The following is a 23,305-nucleotide window of genomic DNA, read 5'->3' as shown; positions in this document are numbered from 1 at the left end:
TCTCAGGCCACAAACTGCATTATTTAGCAATCTAACACCTGCACAGAAACTTACAACAATACAAGGCATTTCACATATGCATTCTTGCAGAAACTAGAGCAATAAAGCACCTTCCACATCTAAATTCTGGTCATAAACTTTAGCCTTAAAACAATGGGCATGAAAACTTCATCCAGCCGCACAGGAGCCGATTTGTAAAACATTAAAGAGATTCATAAGATCTTTTCAACTTAAAAAGACACATTTGAAATTCTTGACTTGGTTTTCCTTACAGCAGATGGCAATATTGCAACAATCTTGAAGTTCACAATTTACATTGTTTTCTTACATTTAAAAACACAAGCCTGTATTTGACATTTATTTATACAGTTGATAGAATTATGTATCAAATTCTATTTGACTAGGCTGGCAGCCTTCGCCCATCCCTCCCCAATCGTCACAGATGGGAAATAGAAAATTCATCCCAGGGATCACTCCAGTGACTTTACTCAACAAAGGCACTGGAAAGTAAGGTCGGGTGGCACGATGCCAGGGTAATCCTATGGGCTAGGCTTGTAAAAGCTTCAGGGCCATTAGCCTAGTACACACCTATGAACCTATAAGTAACAACTTAATGCATAACTTAATAAAATAAAGTAAATACAGATATTACAGTCTTAAAACCATGTATGAAATATCTGGGACATTATACGTTTTTATTAATGTGCCAGGTGTCAGGGTATATCTGAACTGGTAGAGCAAGTAAGCATGCAGTACTGTGTAGCATAACTTCCAAGCATCAGTTAATGTTGTGGTCTACCCAGATTAACAGTCAATGTTGTGGTGTGTTCACTGTCTAATATATGCTGTAGATTGCACTCAATAAATGAATAGGGTAAATGTATAAGTTAACAGAAGTCCTAGACAGCTATCCATGTATGTAAATGCCAGATTTGAAGCAACATGAATCAATAAAGTGTAAAAGGAGATGGTGGGCTGATAATTTATTTTTTTAAATAAAATGTTCAGTATTCCTATAGTCACTGCTTGTGGGTTCTAATCCTACACCAGCCAACTGAGAAATGTCCAGCTGTCAAGTGTAATCAATGTACACAAACATACCTCTCAACTATTACGATTTGTGCAGAATGTACTGAATATTGCCCCATATGTCTGGTCCACTGATTTCAAGATATATAACATCACTTGAAATGTAATTTAAATACCTTGCTGCTATTGTATGAACACACTATGTAAGAATGTTCCCTGTCGTTGTGCTTTTGTACCACCATTATGTATGGCTTGGCCCATAATGTTCCATGACCAGAGGTTGAAAGCTATGTACATGGAACATCATATATACAATATAAGCAGTCAGTGTTTTCACAAGTGAAATCTAAGATATCTAGAAGTTTGTAGTTGTAGTCTGTATAGTTATATTATCTGTGACATTACTAATGTTCTTCTTTTTCTCTCACCCCAGCCCTTCTCTTATTTATTTATTAAATATATTTATCATTTGATATTATCATATTATTTATTACCTCTTATGTATAATTTAATATTGCTTTTATGTTTATAAAACCTTTCATTTACGTTATTTATTGTTGTGCTCCTCATTATATTAAGTTCAGTTTGTTTCCATTACTCATTATTGTTATTTCTTAGGTTATTAATTACATTTGTTTGGTTTATATTAATTTTTCATTTATGTTTATATTTCATTTACCACAGTGCGACTAGGTAGGCCGATTCCTGGTGATCCACCTACCTTGGCTCCCCCGACCAAGGCACCAGGGCCCAGCACATCTGGGCTGCAGCCTAGTGGCACCCCCTCTCCTGCCCCTGCACTATCTGCTCCATCGGGTAGTTCACCCCAGAGGTTGGGGTTGGTCCCCCCTGTGGGAGTGGAGGTCGAGGAGGTGCTTTAGTCACCCATGACCAATTGCCAGGCATGGTGTGTAGGCTTGTGCACCAAACTGTTGGTGCCCACCTACGCCAGAAGGAGAGCATGCTGTCCATCCTGGTCAGGCAGTCTATCTCCAGGTGCTGGCACTGACCACTGCTTTCACAGCAGCAGTGAAGGTGCAGTGCTGACAGTCCCATGGGTGAGGACTTGAGTCACACTGCTAGCATATCTGACGTCCATGGGGCCAGGATCCCACAACACCCTCCCTAACCAAGGTGTTCACTCCTCTTGTGTCACACACCAGCCTTGTCTGCTATCTTGTCTGTCTGCAAAAGCTTCCTCACCTTCCCAACTTACCTTCCCCACACATACCTATATCCCTTCTCCAACATTCCACTCTTTCACACTTTCCTTAAAAAAACAAAAAAAAAAATATTATCTCATTCATAGCTCTCCATTTCACACACGTCTACTGGACACACAGCATTACTAAGCTATGCTAAATGCGGTATATTAATATATGTATTTGAAAGCATAATTATGTTAAAAATGTACACCTGTGCCCTATTTCAAACCCAGTGCCATTGCACCTCAAGAACAGTGCATCAACCCACCAAGCCACACAGACAGTTAAATAGCAAAGGTGTTTTAAGCAAAACATAGTAATTATCATTTTTTCGTCATTAAGTGTGTTTAAGCGATGCTGTGCATCATGCCTCACCTTGCAAATTTGCTAAAAGATTAATTGAAAAATTGGAGTTTAATTGGGACTCTGGAAGAGAAATGCATCACTATAAAGCCATACACATAATAATAGGTGTAAGTGAGGTATGCAACAGCAGTGTGTACAATATGTAAAAATACACCTGCTATATCAGTGACTCACTAGCTCAATCTGTTAAATGCTTTCAAAACATTAATTTGTGGTCCACATGGTCCTGGGTTCAAATACAGCTGTATCTAGCATTTAAAATACATGTATGTGTACGTCACCATTATAAATTCTGATATGTATGACTGTCTCATCACCTATTTATCCACCCAAAGCAGTAAAGATGGAATGTCTGCTTCTAAATAATGGAAGTCAAAGGCCTACAGATAGAGCCACATTTTAACTATTCCTAGTACAACCCTAGAAAATCCATAGAATGTCAGGTCATGCATTCTCAGAGGATTTGGAAGCATGTTACCACCTGGGTACAACATACACAGGCTGTATCGTGCTTCCTGGAAGGGGGGTGGGGTAGCTGTACTCTATAAATCTGAGTTGAATGTCACCATAGATGTAATACATCCACCTCAGATTAATAACTCAGAGATTATTGCCACCAAATTGCAACTTAAAAAATAAATGCATGAATATCATCTGTATGTACATTCCCCCAGGTAACAATATATCTACACTTGAAGATATGCTGCACTGGCTATCATGTCACTACCCCCAGGAAACCCTACTACTTGGAGGCTTTAACATAGACTGGGGCACCTGTTCCTCAGAATCCCCAACCACCCATATTAACCTGCATGCATTTACACAAATCATATCCACCCCTACCAGGATAGGTAAACCCAACCAAAAAGAAGGCATACTTGACTGGGTACTCATAAATAGTCACCCCCAACTGTACACCTCTGGTAGCCTCCCTGATGGCCTAAGCAATCACCTTCTCACATATGTAGTTAAGCACAAAGCCATTAATTCCCAACAACCCTTACTCAGAAAGGTTAGAAACAATAAAAACTTTGACCCTGCCAACTTCCAACAAGAACTAAACTCATGTAATTGGTCTATTCTAAAACACCTCCCCTTAGGAAGCAGTAGCATACTTAAACAACAAATTCCTTGAGATCCTTGATTTGCATGCACCTGTTTGTTCAAAGAGAACAAAGGCAAAAACTGCGCCATGGCTGTCTAAAGAGTCTAAACTCAAAATTACCCTTAGAAACAAAGCATGGGCTTTACGGCGTTCTTCTAAAGACCCCCAAGATCACATTAAATACAGGCAATCCAGGAACGAAACTAAAAAATCCATTTTACAAGACAAAAAACAAAACTACTGTAATTTACAGACAGTAAATCAAAATAACCCTCAGAAGTTTTGGGCAGGTTTAAATAATCTACTACATCCTGGACAAACTTCAACCCCAATCCCTGCTGCTACTATTGATAAAACCCCTGAAGATGTTTCTGCCAGTTTTAACTGATTCTTTACTGAGGCAATTTAAGCCCTAGCTAGCCAACTACCTCCTAGCTCCCCCGGTCCTGAAAGTACCACCCCTAGAAACCTACTCGCGTTCAGCTTCCAATCAGTCACCACTTCACTTATCCATACCTTGATCAAAAAATTAAAACCCACTACACTTTCTGCTGATCAACTCCCTGCCGAGTACCTACAAAAATCAGCTGATGCTATTGCTTACCCCGTCTCAATACTAATCAATCAAACCATAGTAGAAACTAAAATTCCCAATATCTGGAAAATATCCTATGTAATCCCACTTCACAAAGGAGGCAGCTCTACTGAATTCTCCAGTTATAGGCCAATAGCTATACTCTCTCCACTTGCAAAGATTATGGAAAAATTTATTCATAGACAACTCATGCACCAACTAATCCAGAATCACCTTATGGCAGACACTCAGCATGGCTTCCGTCCTCATCACAGCACTACTTCAGCCCTCCTAGCCTTTACCAACACCATAAACCATAATCGCAACAAAAATTATATATCCTCAGCTCTCTTCTTGGATCTTTCCAAGGCATTCGATATGGTTGATCACCAACTTTTAATCCACACCCTGCAAACATTCTGTCTAGATACTAGAGCCCTTCAATGGTTTCAGTCCCTCCTGAATGGTCAACAGCAGGCTGTTCTCTGGCAGAACAAACTCTCTAATCTTCTACCTAACACCCTTGGAGTACCACAAGGCTCTATACTAGGGCCCTTGCTGTTCTCCATCTTCATTAACGACCTTTATACTGTCATCCTAAAAGTCAGCTGTATCCAATATGCTGATTTGCTCGGCCACATCTCCAATAGAGTTATAGTCAGCTACCCAGACCACCTTTAATATAATAGAAAACTGGCTTTCTGAATGTCGTCTGATCCTAAATCCCAAAAAAACTAAAATGCTGTTATTTTCACCAACACGTAGGTCTACCGCTTTCACCTTTACCATAAATTCAAATGATGGCACAATAATCTCCCCCTGACCCCTCTACAAAACTATTAGGTGTCATCATAGATAATAATCTAAAATTTGACCTACATGTTAACCAAACTAACAAAACCATCAATAAAAACCTAGGGTCACTTTACAGAATAAAAGCCTTCCTAACCCCTCCAGCTAAAATTGCCATAGCTCGCTCTCACCTTCTTTCAACCCTTCTGTATGCATCCCCTCTACTCTAGAATTTAAACAAGACTGTCCTTAACAAACTCTCAATTTGCTACAACCACATTGCCAGGTTTGCCACTGGGCTGCCTTTTAGGACACATCATTGCATCAATCTAAATCAGCTTGGGTGGCTTGAATTACCCAGCCTAATCCAGTATAACCAACTGATTATGGCCTATAAAATCCTCTATAATCCGGACAATACTCCTGCACTTAAAAATATTATCACCCCCTATAACAATCCTAGACCGCTTCGATCCTCTCACAAACTACTAATTCAGACTAGCAAAATTAATAACACAGGCAGTGATTCTCTCTTTGCAAACTCTGTAAGCAGATCCTGGAACTCTCTTCCAGCTGATATTACCTTACTTTCCACCTTAGGTCAATTTAAAGCTAGACTCGAACAACATCTGGCACTTAACTGGCTATGTCAATGTATCAAGCCTGGCTAACTCTCTCTAGAATGTGTAAAAATCTGTTAACCAGTTTACTGTGTAATTTAATTTAATCCTGACTTATGCTCAGGATTAACTCTAACCTGTGGAACTATTTTAACTTGCTTACTTATGTAATCACTGTAAATAGTCTGTTTGTAATATGTAATGCTGGTATTATGTAATGCTGTATCGGCTTACCCTTGGAGCTTTTCTCCCCGGGCCTCTGCTGAAAATGGACATGCATCCAGTTGGACTATCCCAGTCAACAAATGTAAAATAAAATAAAAATAAAATAAATGTAATTCAAATGAGGCCCCATTAATATCAGACTGCAAACCACAATGATTTACTAGTGTTATTACAGACAACCACAGCTGCTCAAGTAACATACATATATGAAGGTTGTGCTACAAGCAAGGGTTGCCAGCACACACGTTCCAGATGACTACCATGACATAAGACATGAATTGGCAGTTATCTAACTGGTTGACATAAAGGCTAATGTATCCCTACCTTGTTCTAAGAAACACTAGGCATTTGCCTTTTTTCTCTGTTAATGATAAATTTGGCTGACATACTTGCCTTAAACACATACCTTAAGTTCCAGTGGGATGGGTTCCCTCAGTCTGGCTCTGGTGGTGCACAAAGGCTGCCACAGGTCCCACAGTTACCCTTAAGTGTTTTTGCCCTGCACATTCTGCAGCCTCTCTGTCTATGCCTATTGCCAGCAGCAGCAGCTTCAGCCTGTAGCACACACATCTGTATGTAAAACGTAGCTGCTACAAACATTTTCTCTGTGCTGACATAGCATCTTTACCCCAGTAATTTCCACCCTAACATATGAGAAAGGGTATGGAATATACATTGAGGCCTTGTATCTTGTTGAGTAGTTGCATGGGATTGGCTGATTATACTGCAAATCAGCTGTGTGGGCTGCATGTAGCATTTCTGAATCACAGATTGGTTCAGAGGCAATCACCTGCTAATGAGAACAATCTTAAAAAGGCAAACTTTAACTAGGGGAACCAGTAGTTTGTATGGTTAACTCACTGACACAGTACTTATACAGCAGTATCTTTCAACAGAGGAGTTTTGTACTCCATCAGGTATGTAACATTTTGTTTCCAACATGATGCATATGTGTGAATATACTTAGGGGGAATGGGGATTACATCAGTAAGCCTCTCTTAGAACTGTACTGATAACATGGCATTGATCTCCAGCTGTGTTACACGTACAGAGGATGTAGAGTACAGCAAGGGGTTAATGCTCTGTGTTAACTAGGTACACAGGTCTCCTGGATGCATCCTTTCATAGCAGTTGTAATACTACATTGCTATTTGGTTGGCACTGTTGTTTTATGTATTATATAGGGGGTGGGGTTCCTGCTATGGGGCACATTACAATGGACTCCTGTGCTGGGTGTGTGATTATACATGAGTATTTGTCATAGCACAAACAGGAGTAGGTCACTATTGCTACTATCCTAGTTGTGTCCACACCCTTTGTGTGTTTGGCACACTGTTAAATATGAGATGTGTAATCAAGCAGTGAATACTGATAGCCTTCCTTTATTGCTGTATCTGTACATACGGTACTCCCATGTATGTGATCCCAACATGTGTTCTCATTTATTTGTATTGCAGGAGATATCATGCATGCACAATGCACAGCACAATTTACTGAGGCCGAAAATTACCTTTGTGCCAACACTACCAAGTCCTGCTGTCCAGAGTGAGGACAAATAGGCAAGAGCATGCTCACTTGTGGGAAGAACTGGTGCATAACATTAATGCCGTGGGTTACTAGAATTGTACATATGAGCAGGTGTAACACCATGCCACAGATATGATATGAGCTGCATGCAGACATGTAGCTGACATGACCAGGGATCACCGAGTCACTGATGATGGGCCTGCAGCAGAACAATCTCTCTCAGCCACAGAAGAATTCCTGGCGAACCTTGGAATGCAGACATCCATCAGACAATATGTTGGGGACATGGGTGCCACCCATTCCTCTCAAGAGGAACATCCAGGTATGCTTAGTTAGATCAGAACTGGAATACTGTTGGATTCAGTGTGTCAAGGTGTATATGGTTTTACCTGGTTGTCAAGTGTTTTATAGCGGCTAAGAAGGTTAGCTGCAGTTTTAATCTCATGTAGAGATTGTGATGCACATAGCTGTTAAAATAGCAGCTACTGCAAATGTGAGATATTTGGACATATTTGCCCTGTTATACTGTAACATGTACTGCTGTTTACATTACCTGTCCCTCAAACATTTACAGGACTGTTAGGAATGGGAAGAGGGCATGCTCCTGCTGCTGGTAAGCACAAAACTATTTTGTCAGCGATGTAGATATAGTTCAATGTATTCACTAAACTGTCATCCCAAGCCTGCTGGCTGGATTGATGTACTGTCTGCACGATTGCCAAATGGCCAGATATTTTCTGAAAATCCACAGCTTAGCGTCATACCTTTGCCTTGTAGGTGTGGCCATAGTGACTGACTTGACAGTATTGTCAGGACATTACAGATTGCCATAACTGTCATTTGTGCAGAGTTTTGCAGAATGTCAACAGTGTACATAATTTATGTTTTGCTCATGAGATTCTTGTTTAATGAAGAATTATTTCCAAATAATTACAGATTTGGGTTAGAAAATAATATCCTCCTGTCCTACTATGTGAGGTTGGGGGTTATGCGAGTCTGTAATAGTCACAGCAGTGTATACAGCTTATCATATATTGCACCATAGTACTGCAGAGCACAGAACTGCAGGTATTAATGGACTGCTTTCTCCTTTTTATCACAGGTGACTGGGAAGTTGGTCTTTGTCCCCGTCACATCCTGATATCAGTGACTCTCCAGACTCTGAAAATAATAGTGAGCAAACTGAGACAAAGCTGGGGGGTGCAGAGGCTGAATCAGACACAGAGGTTAACATCCCTCATCCACCCTTATCACCATACACGGTCAGTATGGCTACTCATACCAAGTCCCCTTAGTCCACAGATACTGGACAGCTGGAGGGTGGGGACATTAAACAGGGAAGTGTGACTACTGTGGCTTCAATGACTGATGACACTGGCCATAGGCAAACAGTTGCTGAGGTTCCACACAGGTGGATTGAAATGGGTGCTCATAGGGGGCCTGCTGTCCCTCCACCACCTGTTGCAGCTGTCTCATCACGTGTCACTCACCATATGTTTAGGGCCATCAATGAGGCACAGGCATGTTCAGAAAGGAACTCCTGATGAATGCTCATGGTTATGGATGCAGCACAGTCCATCTGTGACTGCCTCCACATTGTTGCTGATAACCTGGAATGGTTGACAGACACAGTGGAAAGAGGTAGGTCTGAGAGAGGTCATCCACTATCTGTCTTGGAACACATGTCTGTAATGGAACGTCTCATTCATGTTGAGAGTCATCCTCATGAGTGTAGATCAGCATCTACATCTGCTGAGAGTCAAAGTGGCCATGCACAATCACGCTCCCATAGTGGCAGTACATCCAGCGCTCCAGAGAAGAGTGTGCTGTCCACACTGAGATGTAGCAGGCCATGGGCTCATGGTCCTGGCTGTTCCTATGGAGGACATGTTCCCAGCAAACATTAGTCACCCTCAGGCAGTAGCACAGCATCTGACCTTGAGTGTAGAGGTGCCAGTACAACTCCTTGCAGAGCCAGTTCTCATGTTCGGGGGTGGAGATTATGAACTGTCAGCTCTACCATGCACTGCTCACAGCTGTCCAACATACAGACATGTAGGGCTAGGACTGAGCTTGGCTGTGTTCATGCAGACACTCACATACTGCTGTCACATTGAGGGCACCTGCAGACACACACTCAACATTTCCATGGGCCATCTTGCCTACTTCCCTTCCTGACTTACACACATGCTTGCCAACCCTATTGGGTCAGCCTAGGCCTCCTGCACCCCCACACAACACCCTGTGCAAGTGATGATACCTGTGCCACATCCCTGTCATGTTTCTCATGGATGCAGGATAATAAAGCTGTGTGTCTGATGCACAAGGTGACTATCTACATTAATATGAATTAGTTTCATCCATTATTGCTGTAGACATGCTACTTGCATTGGTCATTTACACATATTGTACTTTGCCATTTAGAATGTGTATAGCATTATTTGTGTATGTTATGATGGATGCTGTTGTAAGGGCTGTGGAGTCACACAATGAAATGTGTCTCATGGAAATGTTTGTTCCACTTTCAGGATTGTGTTGGAGACACTGATGGGGACACATCTACAATCAACCCATTAAGGTGAGAGCATAGGACTGAATCTCAGCACAGGACAGAAATGTCATCAGAAAGGTAATGCAGCACACGTTCATGGATCCATAGGTTCATAGATGTTTACAAGGCTAATGAACGCAAGGGCTTCTTTAAGCACAGCCATGCATCCAAAATCTATGACAAGGTCTGATACCCTTGATAAGTGTAAGCAGAGTTTTGGGAGATTAAACACTTACAAGCAGGGGCCTGGGACATGAAACTTCTGCAGTTTCCCTGTGTCCATTACAGATATAGGTCCCAAACCAGGGATGCTTGTCCTGTTTCCCATCCAACTGTGTAACTTGCACTTGATTTGCATTAAGGCAGAACTCTGCTTCACATGGTTGGAAAGCCTATTCCTCATAGGGTGTAGTCTCTGGGATACATACCCATCTGTCCAGCACATCCTATTTATACCACAGGCAAGATGTAGGTCTGCAGAATGGGTAATTCTGGTGCTGGTTGTTTCATGGATATGGAGGAAGTCCACAGTGGGGTCTGACAATGTTCTGTAAGGTAGGCATACATCTCTCCTCCAAAGGCTGTAGGACAAAGAATACAGGGATATTGTCCTGACCCAGTCTGCATAGGACATTTTATGTTTGCCCTGTATTGGTTTAGTGAGGAACCTGTGTGGACGTTCCAACTGTTGGATATGCCTGGTTAGGTAAATACCAAAGGTGGCACAGTAATCAATGATAGGTCTGATGAATGCTGAATACACTGGAACAATCACTTTCTTTGACTTAGATGCCACACATTTGTTAATAAGTTGTACAACATAGAATGATTTTCCCAGTACTGTAGATATGTGACAGTCAAAGGCTAGATCACTAGCTATGTGCGTCCCTAAGTCCCTGACTACTGACTCAACTGTTAGAGGTGTGCTGTTAATATGATAATTACCAGGGTGGATGATTTCCCAAAGCATAGTATTATGCGTTTCTCGGCATTTAGTGTTACTGCATGGCTCTGACACCAGTTGTATGTCTGTCTCAGCCCCTACTGGAGAACCTTTGTGTCAGTGTGGGATTCAATGACAGCTCCTAATTTGCAATCATCTGCAAATTTAGCCAGTCAGAGGCCACTGACAGTGACATTGACTTCAGACAAGTAAATGCCTAAGAGGAGCACTCCGAGGAATGATCCATGAGGGAGTCCACTTGTGACTGGCCTGTTTGTAGAAGTGGACTTCCCTATGCTAAGTTCCTGGGTCCTGTCTGTGAGCCACTTGGCTATCCACTGGCTGGCATATTAGTTTGTACCTAACCTCTTGAGTTTGTCAACAATGGCTGATGGAGGTATAGTGTCACATGCCTTGTCATGCCATAGTAGGCAGTGTGAACCATTTCACCTCATCTGTTGCTTTGTTTACTTTCTCAAATATGTCCACCAGGCTGGGCAGGCATGATCTGCCCTTAACAAAACCAAACTGGGTTTGGTCCAGTATCTTGTGGTGTACTACATCTCTGTTGATCATTTCCATGATAATTCTTTTCATGGCTTTACATATCAGACAAGTGAAACTTCTGGGTCTGTACTCCCCAGGGTCTGTAGCTGGCCCACCTTTGTGCAGAGGAATGACTGTTGCTGTTCTCCATTCATGAGACACAAAGCCTGTTTGGTGGCTACAGTGAAATATTAATTCCAGAGGTCATGAAATGTCATGTTTCATGTTATTTAGAAGGCATGCTAGGATACTGTCTGCGCCCATTGATGCATTGTACTTGTTCTTAGAGCATTAAGGACCTGTTCCCTTGTGATAGTAGGATCACTTAGATTTGATGGTATTTCATAAGGGAAGGTTGAGGGGGGAGAGAGGGGTAATGTTGGAATTCAATTTATCAGCCAGGAGGTTTGCTCTTTCTTCTGCCCCATTATAGGTGGTTCAATTTACAATGAGATGTGCACACAATTGTGTCTTGCCTTTGACATTGCAGACATACCTAAAGTATGCTTTGTGGTTGTCATTGGCCTGTGAGCCTGAACTTACCTGAAATCTGGCTTTAGTAGTTTTCATTTGTCCTATGTTTTGTTCACTTTGATTACAGTACTTTTATCCTGTTGTGTGCTGCACCTCCTACATTTTGCCATCATTCAAAGCAACTATCACACCACCACCCCCAACAGCAAAGAAATTAAAACACTTCTCCAAAGCACAGTATTACCTCTTACAGGATGGTATACATAGCTGTACTGCACCACTCCCTCAGATGGACCAGGCAGCTATGGCGAGTTCTACACCAATGCATTATGCAAACATCTGTATAACTACACTGACTCTGCCATACCTGATAGGACTAAAACAATCTCCACAAGGAAGAGCAAACCTGCCTGGTGGAGAACTGGCATTAACAGGCTTTACAATAACAGGAAGAAATGGTTGTTTAAGAGTAAGAGACAGCGAGCCCTAAATAGGGAACACTCCCTCCTCAGCTTAAATAAGACTTTTTGTGAGGTCCTCAAAGACAAACTACGAACCCAAATTATATTCCTCAACTAAGGACAACCATAAGGCATTCTTTAGTTATATCCATTGCCTAAAAGGACAGACCCAGATTTGTGCCACATTGTTAGTAAATGTTACTACATATACTGAGTCTGTGGACATAGCTAACCTGTTGGCTGACAGTCTTTTTGACAACTTCACTCCCCTGCCCACCACATGTACCCCATGACATCCCTACCTGTACCTGTCCGCTACTTTGTATCTATAAATAGAAAGCTGCAAACACCCTCTGTAAGGCCAAAAACACAGCATCTATGGAACAGATAACATCCCAGGCTGTGTCCTACATGGGCTCCAATATGAATTAGCCACACCATTGGGTACTCTTTTCAATCATAGTGTAAGCAGCAGCTTCATACCAGCTGAATGCAAAACAGCCACTGGTATTCGCTTGCACAAAGGGGGTGTGTCCACTGACCCCAGGAACTATAGACCTATTAGCCTGACTAGTCTATCTGCAAGGCCATAGAGCAAATCATCATGGACCTTATCAACAAAGACATAGGTAATCAGCAAAAACTTCACCATACTCAGTATGGATTTGTCAAAGGAAGATAATGCCTGTTAAATCTGGTGGACTTATTTGAAACAGTCACAAAGGTCCTGGATGTAGTGAAATCTGCGCATACAACCTACCTGGATTTAGTCAAGGCATTTGACAGCATCACCCACTTCTTATCATCATCTACAAACTCAACCAAGTAAGCATCAACCTGTTATATCGTTACATGGGTCGCTAACTGGCTCACTGATAGAACTCATATAGTCATAAATAGGGGAATCTTTCTCCAACAACAGATTCAGTCCTGGGACCTGTACTGTTTGGAATCTATTTATCCAAAGTACAAACAAAAACTAAAGGTCTGTGGCTGGGAAAGGTTACTGATGAATGCAAACTGGGAGTGGTCATAGAATCTCCAAATGATGTCAACATCCTACAAGACGGTCTTACACAAACAAATGATTGGCGTGAAAGTCATGGCCTTAAACTCAATGCAAAAAAAGTGTATTATCATTCCTTTCAGTGAAAGCAATGGCCCTGCTAACTACCACATCAATAGCAACACCTTACATATGCACTCAATGGTGAGAGACCTGGGCACACAGGTTAACAGCTACCTTACCTTTGACTACCATGTCTCCACAGTTTTAATAAAGGCATACTATCTTGCTCAAGACATAGTTAAGGGCATTGTTTCCAGAAAAAAGTAGTTATAACCTCCCTGTACTCTTCCCTCATTAGGGCAATGATTGGGTACAACGGCCCTTTTGGTATGTACCTTTCCAAGCACCTGCAGCAATTGGAGAGAACACAAAGGTCATCCCAAGGAAAAATCAAGGTCTTCAGCATCTGTCCTATGTGCATCATCTGAACTGACTGTCATTTTATAAGGTTTCATACAAGCTACTCAGAGATGATGTGTGCCTTGCATGCAAGGCAATCTCTGACCCTGCTTAATTGGGAATACTGAATATCCATAAGTCAAATGGCACACAGTTTATTCACTCTAATGACCTTAACATGGGATATGGCATTAATAAAACTTGATAGAGGGACAGATTTTTCTCCTAGAGATAACAAACCTTTGGAACTGCCTCCCACTTCATGTCAAATAGAACTCATTGGCCCTTTTCCAATGCAATCTGGATGATTGGATGGGTGACCATAAATTCACCCAAGGGATTCAACCCGTGTCCCTCTTGGACAGGGAAATATGTGTTGATTGTGGAAATAAAGGTAAGAACTCGAATAAGATTGTAAGGGCCCTAGGACCATTAGCCTAGTAACTTCCTATGATCCCATAGGCTTATGTAAAATGCTCTAACATTCACACACATCAAGTTGGCTGCAGTGACAATAATACCGCTACCTGTCTATGTTTACATAACACAGAACAGTGCATACATACATACATATACACACACACACACACACACACACACACACACACACACACACACACACACACACACACACACACACACACACACACACACACACACACACACACACACCAAGTTGGCTGCAGTTATAATATAACCCCTAAGTTTAGAGACTACAAAACACACAAAGAATTGCACACGCCACTGCTCAAATCTGACAATAACTTGTCTTTAGGAAATTTTATGGTAGATGACATCAGCAGGCCTTGTGGAAGACAAGAGTTTGGAGGCCTGCAGCACTTGCAAGGCCCAAAACCACTGAAAACCATGCCAGTCTGGGATTCAGACTTGTTTTGTAGGGAGATGCTCGCGCGCACACACATACACACACACCAAGTGCACTGGAGTAAGATTAGAACCACCTACATATCTAGTTTTACACACTATAGATCACAGTACTTAATGCACATGCCATGGCTCAAGTTTGACATTAACATGGCTTTAGGTAATCTTATGGTAGATTACATCAGCAGGCCTTGCAGAGGACAATAGTTTGGAGGCCTGCATCAACTGCAAGGGCCAAAAACTGCTACACAATGCCAATTTGGAAGTTAGTGTGGGGTTCACACTTGCTCTTTGGGGATATATATATATATATATATATATATATATATATATATATATATATATACACACACACACACACACACACACACACACACACGCACGCACCAAGTGGGCTGGAGTGAGATTAGAACCCCTACCTATCTAGTCTTACACACTACAGATAGCAGTATTTAATGCATGCACCACAGTTCAAGTCTGCTTTGTAAATGACTCCAGGTGAAGTAATCCTAGAAAACATAAACCCTGTGTTGAACAGCTTGGGAGGTCTGCAGAGTCACATTGCTTCTTACTGTCATCTGCAGATAGTAACCTAACAGTCAGAAAACTGTTTTTTAGCCTAGCTATGTGACAACAGTACCCATATTGGGTATATGTGTCTGTTGCAAAACTAAATTAGCCCTGTCAATGAGTGTGCACACAACATAATACATTACACAACTTGTTCAGTTGTTGATGTATGTGTGGTGAAATCCAGCAGGCACAGGGAGCTGTAGTGAATGTGGGTGTTGTTGCTGCCATAGACACAAACACATGGCTTCACAATAATGTATGCATTCACATACTATGCCATACATTTATAAGGTTCCCACATGCTTTCTCAGGGAGATGGGGTATGACTCACCACTGTTTGCATTCTTGCAGCAAGTACACAGGTTTGACTCATAATTGTGTGTGTTTCACACTAAATTGTGGTTTGCTGTCAAATGTGGTATCATTTACACATGATGTGAGAGAAGACTGGCAGAACTCTGAATTTCAGATGTCCCAATATTCCTTCAATTGCAACACATGTTATTCTATGTACTTCCACATTTTTGTAAGTGCATTATCTAATGTTGAGCCTTTCCTTTTTGTCCTTTGTCCAACATTATATGTGTCATAATGCAGGTTTACTCTCCATGACCTGGATATGTAGGGCAATACAGACATACACAGACACACATATATATAAATGTAATAATATACACATATAGCTATAATTATTTTAAATAAATCGTGCAAGGAGCAATGGATTTTCACTCTGCTTAACTAAATGTATGGGCATTCAGAGCGGCATTTTAGACTGTTTGTGCATTGCTAAGCAGCATGCAAATGGGAGGTGCATTGCTTACATCAGAGACTTACTGTTCCATAAACTGACTCCAGCCCACACCTAGCTGTACTCCAGGCTGGGATTATGTGTTAGCGCAAATTAGCTAAGACTCCTTAAATAGTTCTTAGATATCCGGCACAGCACACAGATGTGTAACTAATATGTGAAAGAGGTGAATACTAGTATAGCACACACAGAGTCACAGTCTGTAAAAATACTTATCACTACTTCATATGCAAAATATCTGGGTATATCAGGATTAGAACCTTAAACATCATCACACAAGCTACCTGACTTAGACCTTTGAGTCACAGAAGCTGCTTGACAGAAATGGGATCATTCATCACACCATCACCTGCATAAATATGTACTTTACTATTGTCAGTTACTTAGCACATAAAATGTGAGTTCAAATTGTACATTACTGTCCTGAAACTGTGTGGCATACTGTGTGAAATGCTCATAGAGCATAAAGGATTTAGTGTTATGCCATTTACAAGGGGACACTGCTGTTTTGAGGGATAGGGATACAAAAACCCATGTTCTGCTAGGACACACACTAGTCTGACTATCATTTAACCTCACTTTCTAACATCTCCCTTGAATGATGTACCAGTAATCTACTGCAGTAGCTTGTGTGATGAATATCCCATGCACGAGGCCTACTAATTACAAATGGTGGCATGTTAGTGGAATGGGTATCTGTAGTCTCATGTGGATGTAATTTCTGTCCAAATAGCCCAGTATAGTTACCTGCATAATGTACCCGTTCCATAACTACAATGACATATCATAATAATCCACTAGGCTACTGTGCAGGTTATGGACTTACCTTGCATATGCAGCGGTTGATACAACTGTAGTTCAGGCCTGACTCTGTCTGATGCAGGCAGTACAAAGCCAATATAGGGATAGGTACAGGACATGTGATTTGGCTGGCATCCTTCGTTTGTCCAAAGGAATGATCATAACTTGAAAAAGATCCTAGAAAAACATGACAACATTAAATTTCTTTTGAGTCATTTTAGCCGCTTGTTGCTTTGTTTTTGATTTACTTGTTTTGGTTTTGGACTTTTTTACCTGCACCCGGCGGTTCAATCTTTAGAAGGGGACCCGTTAAACATACACAAGTGCTGTGACATTTCATTTTCGACGCTTTGGAAGTCGACGATTTCCGTTTTCGATGGTTTGCAATTTCAATATAGAAGTCCCGATCTTCTCATTTTCGATGTAGTGTAAATTCGATGGTTTCATAGGAAACCATATATATATATATATATATATATATATGTATATCTCTATCTCTCTCTCTCTCTCTCTATATATATATATATATATATATATATATATATATATATATAGTTCACATAAAACAGGTACGCACTTTCACGAGTAACAGACTTGCTTCTTCAAACCTTGTACAGACAGTTGCGTGCTTTGAATATTGCAACAATGTTATATAGTAATATGTTTCTTTAAGTTAGTCAGTTTGTATCAGCACGGATCATGTGATGGCTCTAGCACAGTGTACTGGGAGTTAAGTGATTTTAAATCAGGCAGTATGTTTTAGCTTTTGTATAAGGTCTGAAGAAGCGAGTCTGTTTCTCCTGAAAGTGCTTATCTGTTTTATATGAAATAAACTCCTGGTTGCTGTTATTCTGGCCATGTTTTGGACCATACTTTTTCTTGGATTTTAACATATTTACAAAACTTTAATGTTTAAGATTCTTACAGAACGTTACTCCTTCCTCCTAGTTAAAAGACTCTCAATTCAAGATATCTCACTATTCCCGACAGTCAAAATAATATCTCAAACTAAACAGACTCCAGTCTTCTCTGAAAATAAGTGGTGGCATTCCAAAACATAGCCCTCGAGTCCTGCAGCAATTTATCCACTGATATTACTTTTTTTTAATAATCTTTCTTGAGTCACAAGACACCTGAATGTATACCTGACTAAAGAATATTCCTGTACCTGTTTTTAGAGAAACAGCTTAATGCTTTCTGGTGACTCTGTAAACCTTTCACATCGCATCCTTTATTACAATGACATAATGACTAGTGCCCAAATGTTTGACTCATATGCAAGTAGATGATGTATTTCTCTTATGTTCTCTATTTCACGTCTCAGTAATTTTGTTTTGTTTTTTTGTCTTCACTTTACTTAATGTCCCCTTGTCTTTTGGCCCCTATTTATTATGCCATCATAAATCTTGCCTTCTGCTATATTCACTATAATGTAAGATTCAAAATTTGCTTACACATTAGGCCAGTTTAATATTTAGTGCTTTTTGCCACTTGAATTTGTATACTATTCATGTTATATGGCTTGTCTAGAATATTCAAAACAAGTGTCTATATATTATGTTCAGTCTTTCTGCTCTTTCCTCAGTCACTATATTATATTACATGTTATACCGCTGCTTTAACACTATTTTTATTAACGAAAAGGATCCTGTACCAGCCTGCTGCACCCAGTTTTCAAACATGATAGCCAGATATTAAAGATTGGCTCTCCGGTGTTTTAATATTATTATAATTACAAAACACGTGTACACAAATAAATTTCATATTTAAGCATATACATTTGTTTAAATACAGTGCACATTGTATTTAGGAAATTAATTTACATATTATATGTTTGGTAGGAAAAACAAGGAATGAATATTTTGAATTCACATGGTCAAATGAAGAAGAAAAAATGTTGTAGTAACATATGATGTTTAGAGAAGTTTATGGTTTTAGTATTGTGCGCATCTGTATTTATAACGTTTTTGAAGGAGTGGAAGATGCAGTGCCATAACACAGGATCACTTTAAATGTAAAGTGCATTTAATTGAATCATTTTTAGCTTAATAGCAACTCATGGTGCCAATGTTTAGTATAAAAGTGGACAATTGAATTATTTATGTATTCTGATGAAGTCCACCGTGGTGCGGATGAAAGCGCTAAATGAATACTATCGTGTTTTTGTTTTATATTAAAAGTGAGCATTTTTAAGTATCCAGTTTGTGTTTCATCTCTACTGGGAATCCATCATAGCACAGGGTTTAGTGTTTGCCTTGGCTTGATTCTGTGTTGTCTCAACGCTGTTCTTTGTGTTCTTTGTTGGTTTTGGATGGATTTTGTGGAGGAACTATCTATGAACTTGTAGATCGCAATGAGTTACAGAGACTTCATTTGGAAGTCACTAGTTTGAAAGGGGAAGTTACCTGTCTCAGTGAACTGTTTACTCAGTCTGGAATCAACCATCAATGCACGCAAGCAATGACAGAGGTGTGCATTAGTTCCGGTGGAAGTCAATTGGAGGCAGAGGTGCCCAACGACCAGGGGGCCGGTTTTGATATGCTAGCAGCCTTGGAAACTGAGGGTACAAAGGGGAGAGCCGATACTGGCAACAGGAGTAGGCTTTCAGATAAAGATTTTACTTTCGACATTTCTCTGTACAATTTCAACAAGGATTTTCTTCAAACAGGGGCAAGGCCAAAACACCCCATGCACACTAAAATGTATTCAATGGCAGCCACTAATTACAATTCTAAGGACAAAGGTACTGTAAATCATAGTTCTAGCCCTAGAGGCAATACTAATAATAAATCTAATGTGGGACAGGGTGTTAATCAACTGGATAACTTTTTGCATAAAGACGTTCAATTTAATTCGTTGAGCCCGGAAGTAGGCTCTGAGCGAAATATGCATAATGCTTTTAATGGAACATTAAAAGACTTGATTTACATGTTTGCTAACAATTTAAATGCTATTAATGGTATTAAACTTGACAATGCATATTTGAACAAGTGTATTACTTTGAATATTGTCCCTATGGGACTGCGTTTTTTTAAGGTGCCTATGGGTGTAGATTTAGATGAACAAGCTTATTTAGAATATAATACACTTTTTAATCAGTTTGGTTTTGACTACAATAAACTATTAATTAAAAGAATGATGAAAGATTGTGCAAGTTACTAGATGAAGTGGAGAAACTGAACAATAGTATTGTAAATGATTTAATGTTTCCACAGTGGGAGAAACTATATGAGAAACAGTATAGTGTAGCGGACAAAAAAGTACAGGCAATTCATTCTAAAAAGTGTAAGAAATTAAGAACAGATGTGGACAACTTTAAAAACAATGTAGTATATCCCTGGAAGGGGGAGAAGGGAAAAGAAAACAACAATAAAGGAAGATATGATGTTAGTGGAACACAAAGAAATAACTATGAAGATGGTTACAGTTCAAATTTTCAGAAGGGAGGGGAACACCAGGAGCATAGGGATGGAGGAAGGATTGGAAAAGGAAAAAATTCAGGCAGAATTGGAACCAGGAATTAAATGGGGGAACGAGGTGGTGAAAGAGAATGAGATAGTGGTAGACTATGATATTAAAGCAGGTGAGCCTTCAGGAATAGTTATATCAGATGGTATAGTTTGTAGTTACAATAATTTTAAGATTTACAACTATACCAACACAACAGTGGAAGAAAATAATTTTACTTTATTGTCCAAGGGAATGAAGTACATCCCTAAAACAAAGTTTAATATTTTTGACTCCGTTTTGGAAATCAAGTTGTATCTTAGGAAGTTAAACTTGGCCGTTATGTTTTACAATGAAACCCAGTTGTTGGTCCAAGGGGGACTTAAGACAAAAAGTTCATGTATACCACCTACCCACCCCAGTGTGGCCATTTACGAAAAATCAGTCATAGGTGGAATGTATAAGTTGTATAACAGCATTAGATTCAGAACTTTGCTTAACAACTTATCAGACAAAGAACAGAGTGTTTTGAATCAACTTAGGAAAGACCACAGTATAAGGATTATGAAATTCGATAAGGGGGAAGGGGTGGTCCTTTATGATACTATGGAATATAGTACTGTGATGTACAGAATTTTACAAGAAACAGAACATTATGAAACAGTATCTGTTAATGAGATTAACATAGGATACAGGAGGATTGACCTGTTTCTTGAATAATTTCTTTTGGACAACCATATTACCCTTGACACATATAATTATCTGAAGGTAGAACATCCTACATTGGCAACAATAGTAGATATACCAAAAGTTCACAAGAACATAAACAGCCCCCCCTTTTCGTCCAATTGTTTCTGGTAGTAGATCCAAAACCTTTCCAATAGGTGTAGCCATTGATAAGTGGCTAAAACATATGTATGGTAGGATAGCCCATTTGATTAAGGACTCTTGGACCTTCTTAGGTAATCTAACAGTCAGTATTTGGAAGGAAAATCTTACATTTATCACTGCAGACATCATCAACTTATTTTCTTGCATCCCTAAAAAACAGGGATGGGAAAGTTTTTGTAACCGTATGATGAAGTATGCTAATTTGGAATGGGATAACATCTGTTTGATTATGGAACTTATGGCAATAGTACGAGACTATAATTATATTTATTTTGAAGGTGAACATTTCTGACAGACCAGGGGGGTGGCTTGTGCACACATCTTCGCCAACCTGGTCATGCTGGATTGGGAGAGCAACCACCTATGTAACAGCCATTATTATAAGTATGTGCACCATTATTCAAGGTTTTTGGATGATATTTTTATATTATGGGATGGACCACCCAATATTATTAAGGAATTTATGAACTATTTAAACAGCACTAGCACTTATCTGAAATTTACTTATTCTAGTAGTTCAGAAGGCGTAGCATATCTGGACACATTTTCAATACTGCTAGTGGTTTTAAATCCCGTATTTACAGAAAAAACACTTTTTCCAATAGTTATTTGGAATATTCAAGTAATCATCCAAGACCTATGATGAAAAACATTTTTAAAGGGCAATGCATCAGCGCTGCGCAAATGACGTCTATGTATACGGGTATGACAGAAGTTAATTTCATAAAATCCACGTTCACATCTAGAGGATACCCAGTAGACTTGCTAGACAATGTTAGAAATTATGTAGTTAGCGAATGGGGAAAAAAATCCCCCTTTACTTGGGAAATAATTAAATAAAAATATAGATTTGTGATAGATAACAATGAAAGAGAATACAGTAGGGCATGTGTGTTGGAATATAGTCCATATGTGAATAATATAAAATGTATATTAAATAGGAATTGGGACACTTTAATAGTAGACAAGGAAATAAGGAAAACAGTGGGGAATACACTGGTTTTTGTTTACAAAATGGGGAGAAATATTAAGAGACTATTAGAAAGCAGAAGCTTTATAAAGGGGTAGAATGACCAGTACAGGTATACTAGGAGATGTGGAGGCTGTGGGAAGTGTCATGCTATTTTTGAATTTGAAGGAATAACCCTAGAAAATACCAACAGGACTAGGATTAGATTAAAACCAGGAAATTGTAATTCCAAATATATATTTGGCCAAATGTATGACCTGCCCCAGCTTTCACATAGGTAAAACCGAAAGGCAACTAAAAAGGAGAATCTACGACCATCTATATAGCATCAGAAGGAAAGATATAAATAATGCACTTTATAGGCATGTGGCTAAATGTGGCAAAGGTCATGGTTTTAAATTCGCTATACTTGAACAGGTTAGCCAAGGGCCACGGGGGGGGGGGTGTAACTATAAGGCCCTGTTGGGTCAGCAAGAAATCAAATGGCAAATATTAACAGATGCAGCTAATGAACCTAGGTTAAATGAATTTATTACTATTAAACCTTTTTTATAGTTATAAAAATGCCAGTGGGTACTTTTTTTTGGGGGGGGGACATATTATTTATCACATACACTTTTTTATTCATGGATTTTTTTATTTATGATTTAGGATGATGTATGAATTGAGTAAGTGATTCGAATGTTATGCTCATTCATTTATTTTTTAGTAATACGTGTATAAAAATAAATTTCGTATTTAAGCATATACAATTGTTTAAATACAGTGTACTTTGTATTTAGGAAATGAATTTACATATATGCTTGGTAGGAAAAACAAGGAATGAATATTTTGAATTCATGTGGTCAAATGAAGAAGAAGAAAAAAATGTTGTAGTAACATATGATGTTTACAGAAGTTTATGGTTTTAGTATTGTGCACGTCTGTATTTATAACGTTTTTGAAGGATTGGAAGATGCAGTCCCATAACACAGGATCACTTTAAATGTAAAGTGTGTTTAATTGAATCATTTTTAGCTTAATAGCAACTCATGGCACCAATGT

Source organism: Protopterus annectens, chromosome 12.part0 (assembly GCF_019279795.1).
Source record: "Protopterus annectens isolate FY-2018-M chromosome 12.part0, PAN1.0, whole genome shotgun sequence".
NCBI lineage: Eukaryota > Metazoa > Chordata > Ceratodontiformes > Protopteridae > Protopterus > Protopterus annectens.
The sequence above is the reverse complement of the archived record's forward strand: the minus strand, read 5'-3'. Positions refer to the sequence as shown.